This window comes from Petaurus breviceps, unplaced genomic scaffold, assembly GCF_028583685.1.
Source record: "Petaurus breviceps papuanus isolate PSGF00001 unplaced genomic scaffold, PetGlider_PUasm1.0 220, whole genome shotgun sequence".
Classification (NCBI taxonomy): Eukaryota; Metazoa; Chordata; class Mammalia; order Diprotodontia; family Petauridae; genus Petaurus; species Petaurus breviceps.
This window is the reverse complement of record NW_027185876.1, coordinates 3,199,255-3,205,523: the sequence shown is the minus strand read 5'-3', so window position 1 is coordinate 3,205,523 and position 6,269 is coordinate 3,199,255.

Genomic DNA, 6,269 nt, shown 5'->3' with positions numbered 1-6,269 from the left:
GTCATTTGCCATTATGGCAGGCAAAAGATGAAATGAACTTTTGTTTTCCTTAAAGTAGCAGCAATATTTTAAGATGATCAGCTATGAATGACTTAGCTATTCCCAGCAATACAATGATCCAAGACAACTCTGAAGGACTTATGACGAAAAATGCAATCTATGCCCAGAAAAAGAATTGATGGTTTCTGAATGCAGATTGAAGGATACTTTTTTTAAACTTTATTTTTCTTGAGAGTTTTTTTTTGGTCTATGTTTTCTTTCACAACATGACTAATGTGGAAATAAGTTTTGCATGACTACACATGTATAACCTATATCAAATTGCTTGCCTTCTCAGTGAGGGGGATGGGGAGGGAGGAAGGGAAAGAATTTGGAACTCAGTTTTAAAAACAAATATTTAAAAATGCTTTTACATATAATTGAGGAAAAACTAAAACACTAAACAAACAAAATAAAGAACCCATTACCCTCTCCCGGATATTTTTTTCCTCTCTGGGTTTTCCTAGCACTATCCTTCCCTAGTTTCACCTCTTACTTGTCTGACTACTTCTCAGTCTCCTCTGAAAGCTCATTATTCACACCATGCCCCACCCCCCATGGTTTTCCTCAAGATTCTCTTCTCTCTCATTCTCTCTCATTAATCTCAACAACTCTCACAAGTGTATCTATCATCTCTTTGCAGATGACTCCCACATCTATATATCCAGTCCAAATCCTTTCTTTGAGTTTGGCATTTCAAACTGTATGTCCCAAAGACATTTAAATTCAATTATGTCTAAAACAGAACTCATTTTCTTTCTCCCTAAACCCTCTCCTCTTGCAAACTTCCTTATTTCTGTCCAAGGCATTGCCGTCCCTCTAGACTCCCTGGTTCATAACCTCAGCATTATCTTATTAGTAGTAGTATATTACATTATTATATAGACCCCTCATCCTCCCTTACCTCATATCCAACCTATTGCCAAATCTTACTAATTCTTCCTGAATTCAAGTTGTTGAAGGATTCTCATGTGGGAGAGAGATCATACTCATTTTCCTTGGCCCCAGAAGGCAAAACCAGGAGATCAGTTGAGATTTGATGTTCAAATTGTCCCCTTATTGAAGGATTTCAAAGAATAAGTGGATGCTGAGTTGTCAGGTGAATTAGAGCTGGGATTTTGGTTCTGATGGACTGGAGTAACATGGAGACTCTGTGATCTAATTCTCTTCTCCCTGCCTACTTCTTAGTATGGAAGCTCCTTGAGGACAATAACTGTTTTGTTTTTGTCCTGGTATTCCCAACACCAAGCACAGTTCCTTGCATTTAATGAATGTTTATGGAATTGAACTGAATTAGACCTGCTTGAATTTGAATACTCGGAGCTCAGGATTAAACTTCTATTATGGCATCCTGGGAAAATATGTGCTATGATCACAGAAATCACAAAATTGATTTTTAAGAACAAATATTATTATTAAATATAATGATGTTATGTTAATACAAATTCATATTATTCTTCAAAGTAATGTCCTCAGAAAGCTGTACTCTCACTTCAGTGATACTGCCTTAGAAGAGAGCAATTACATCATTGGCTAGAGAGGCTTAAATCCTGTACTGAGTCTATCCTTTGTCTAGGTGGTAAATACCTACTGCATGCCGTAAACTTTGATCTTCTGCTTACGCCTGTATTTCCAAGGAACTAATTTCCCTAGCTCCCGTTTCTCCCTGTTTTTAAAAATATATTATGTCAGGCCAACAAGGGAAGATTTCATCTTGCAAAGAGAGATAAAGGAGTTGGCAGTACCCTTTCACCCTCTGGGAACTAGGTTCAGTGAAAAAATGTAGCTGCTGTAAATTGATCCAACCATTATGGAATACATTTTGGAATTATGCAAGAAAGTTCTTCAATTGTCCATACTCTTTGACCCAGAGACCATATAACTAGCAGTATACCCTAAGGAGGGCAAAGATGGAAAGAGAGAACAAACAAAATATTTATAGCAGCATTTTATTGTAGTAGCAAAGGACTGGAAATACAGAAGATACCCATTGATCTGGTGATAGCTAAACATGACTGAACAGCAGCAACAAAATAACGTAGGTGATGGCTCATGAATGCAATGGAATGTTGCTGCACTGTGAGAAGCAATGAATATGAAGAATTCAGAAAAGTATAGGAAGACCTATGCACAGATGTTTTCCCCTCTCGCATTGCCTTCCATCCTCTGTCTCTCTCTGTTTTGGGATCTTTCTCTTTCATTTACACAATGATTATAACAACATAATTATAACATAGTCTTTGTGTGGAACACAACAAAATGAGGCAAGTCCTCAAAGAGATGGGAAGACCAGGTCGTCTTACTTGGCTCCTGAGGAACCCATTTGTGGGTTAAGAAACAACAGTTGGAACAACGGATGGGTTTAAGATTGGGAAAGGAGTACAACCAGCCTGTATATTGCCACCTTATTTATTTAACTTATATACAGAGTACATCATGTGAAATGCCAGGCTGGATAAATCAAAAGCTGGAGTTAAAGTTGCCAGGAGAAATATCAACAATCCCAGATATACAAACAATACTACTCTGATAGCGGGAAGTGAAGAGGAATCGAGAAGCCTCTTGATGAGGATGAAAAAGGAGAATGTAAGAGCTGGCTTGAAGCTTAACATTAAAAAAAAAAAAGCTAAGATCCCATTACTTCCTGGCATATAGAGGAAGAAGAAATGGAAGCAGTGTCAGATTTTATATTTATATTTTATATTATATATGATATTATTTATATATATTTATATTTTTACTAATAAATATTATATTTATTCTTGGGCTCAAAGCAGATGATGACTTCAGCCATGAAATTGGAAGATGCTTCTTGGAAGGAAAGCTATAGTAAATCTGGACAGCATACTAACAAGGACACAGGTCTATATAGTCTTTCCGGTAGCAATCTGGTTGTGAGAATTAGACTATGAGGAAAGCTGAGCACCACAGAATCGATGCTTTTGAGAGTCCCTTGGACATCAAGGAGATCAAATCAGTCAATACCTAAGGAAATTAATTTGGGCTCTTCACTGGAAGGTCAAATACCAGTGCTTAAATACTTTAGCCACATAATTCATTGGATTGAAGACAGAATTCATTGGAAAAGCATCTAATGTTGGGAAAGATTAAAGGGAAAAAGAGAAGTGGACAGCAGAGGATGAGATGGCTAGATAGTGTCATGGAAACAATGACCATGAACTTGGACAGATTTTGAGAGACAGTGGAAGATAGAAGAACCTGGCATGTTGTGGTCATGGGATCACAAAGAGGGGGACATGACTGAACAGCAGCAACAAAATAATGTAAATGGGAAGGAAAAAATCAAAACTGATTATTTTGTATTTATAATGGTCACATCTGACTCCAAAGAAGATAGATAGACAAACAGACAGACAGAGATAAATGGGTGTGTGCGCGCACACACACACACACACAATCTCCCTATTTTCCTTACAGAAGTTGAGGAATATAGGTATGGAACATTGCATATACTCTCGGGCTCTTACTGATATGTTGATTAGTTTCTGAAGAATGTTCTTTTCCTCTTTTTTTGTTGTTATTGTTTTCAGTCGTGTCCAACTCTTTGTGACCTCATTTGGGATTTTCTTGGCAAAGATACTGAAGTGGTTTGCCATTTCCTTCTCCAGTTCATTTTATAGAAGTGGAGACCAAGGAAAACAGGGTGAAGTAACTTATCCAGGGTTACACAGCTAGTTAGAGTCTGAGGTTGGATTTGAACTCAGGTCCTCCTGACTCCAGGGCTGGCACTTTATCTATTGTGCCACCTAGCTGCTCATGCAATATTTATATATAATACATAATTATTACATATAATTTTAATTGATTTTCACAATTATTTCTCAAGATACAGATCACTGATAATAGTAATAATATTATGATAATAGCATTTGTATAGCACTTTAAAGTTTGCAGAGCACTTTACAAACATCTCATGTGATCATCACGACCACCCTGGGAGCTTGGTGCTATTATTACCCCATTTTACAGATGAGGAAATGGAAGCTAAGAGAGGTTGAATGACTTGCCCAAGGTCACACTGCTAGTAAGTGTCTGGAGCCAACTTTGCATTCAAATCTTTCTGTCCCAGCCCTCTATCTGCTCCACCACCTGGCTGCCTCACTATTATAGTGCAAGCATTATTATCTTCATCTCACAAATGAGGAAACTGAGGCGCAGAGAGGTAAACCAACCTTCCCAAACTGAGACTGTGGTCAGTCCATAGAGGACGATGGATTTGAATCCAAGTCAGCCCTTCCCATGACCCGAACCTGCCTCCAATTCTTGTCTAGCCATGTCTCCATGATCCTGCGCCTCTGTGGTTAATGGGGCGGTTTGGTTTTTTTACACCAATGTTGGACTTTCCACTCTTATCCCCATGTAATGTCATCGTGTTTGGTCCAGCCCATCATTTCAGTCCATTGAGATCGTGCGGATTCCAATCTGTCATCCAGCTTGTAGCAGCCCCTCCCAGCGTTGCTGCCTCTGTTGACGTCTATGACCTCACACAAATATCTTAGGAGCTCTTCTTCTGGAATGGCCTGTATCACCCCGTGGGGTTTTTGGGGACAGCAAGTGATATCGTGGAAAGAGCACTGGAGCCTAAGCGCGAGGCTCAGATGCCACCGATGCCCCGCGTGAGGTCGGGCAGGTCATTCAGTCACGCATCTGCTGTGATGTGCGGGCTCTGGAGGTGATACCCTGCACCCGGCGACCTCGTGCTGGACCAGGGCAGAGTGTTGTGAATTCAGATCAGCAGAGACACTTCTGGGAGAGAGGAGTGGGCAGGGGAAGGGCGAGGGACTCTTTGAATGGCTCATGGGAACCCCGAAGCCGCAGGCTACTTGGGGGAGCCAATACCCTGCTGTGCCGTGGATACTGCTAAGAACAGATAGGCTTCTCGGGGAGATTGCGCTGTCCTCGGCTGAACTGGGAGCTCGTCTTGCTGGCAAAGCACAGAGGCCCCTTTGTGCTTGCTGCTCACTTGTTTCAGCCGTGTCTGACACGTTGTGACCCCATTTGGGGTTTTCTTGGCAGAGATACTGGGGAGGTTTGCCATTTACTTCTCCAGCTCATTTGACAGATGAGGAAACTGAGGCAGACGGCATGAAGTGACTTACCCAAGGTCACACAGCTAGTAGGTTTCTGAGGCCAGATTTGAACTCAGGAAGATGACTTCAGGCCCAGTGCTCTGCGCACTATGGCGCCCCCAGTGGCCCAAAGAGTCCCCTTTTTCTTGTTTATCCTGTCATCTAAAATAGTCTGCTCTCCAGCTGTTGTTTACATGTTGGCTTTGATGCAGAGTTCACCCGATATCCGTGATTATCTTTTGTACAAACGCATGAGGGGAGGGGACGCTACACTGGCCAAAGTTAAATCGGCTGGTCACCACGAGTGACTAAGGACAGTGGCTTGTGTCCTGAACCCCAAGACCATCATGCTCCTGAAGGCATAGAGACCATCCAAGCCCAGAGACTCCCTTGAAGTTGGGGGGAGGAGCAGGGACCTGGGGGAAAGGGAAGACTGGAGAACAAGACTGCCACAAGTGGTCCTTAGGGGCCAGAGAGAGTGAGGGGAGCAGGGGAGTGCGAGAGGGGTCACAGAGCACATCAAGGGAGCCAAGAACAAAGATGCCAAGGCCACGGAGAAATAGAGGCATGTGCAAGAGAGTAGAGCACTGCTGGCTTGGGAGCACCACCACTGTGGGTCCTTCCTGGGACAGCAGCCTGCGGCGCTTCCTGGATGAAGACAGCTCCTCCCACCCCAAGCAGTGTTTGCTGTCCACCCCAGCAGCCGCCCTAACACCCTCTCCTGTGTCCGCCCCTTCCCACTCCACCCACTCCCTTCCAAATAGATCTTAAAGATGATGGTGGCTGATTCCAAGCACATTCTCCACCCAATCCTTTAAGAATTGAGATCGTTTTCTGGAAACTCTACTCTTGCCTACAATCCCAGCTTGATTCGGGGATTGTCTTCCTGGGTGTTTTCACCTTCCTTCTGTTTGTTTCCGCAGGCACAGGGGTTGTAATTTGCCAGAAGGAATTTAGTCCCCATGAGGTCTACCAGAGCAAGACTAGACCTCAGCCCCAAAAGAATTAGATAGGCTGATACAGAGACAGACTGACAGATGATTGATAGATAGATGATAGATAGATATAGATAGATAGATAGATAGATAGATAGATAGATAGATAGATAGATAGATAGATAGATAGATAGATAGATAGATA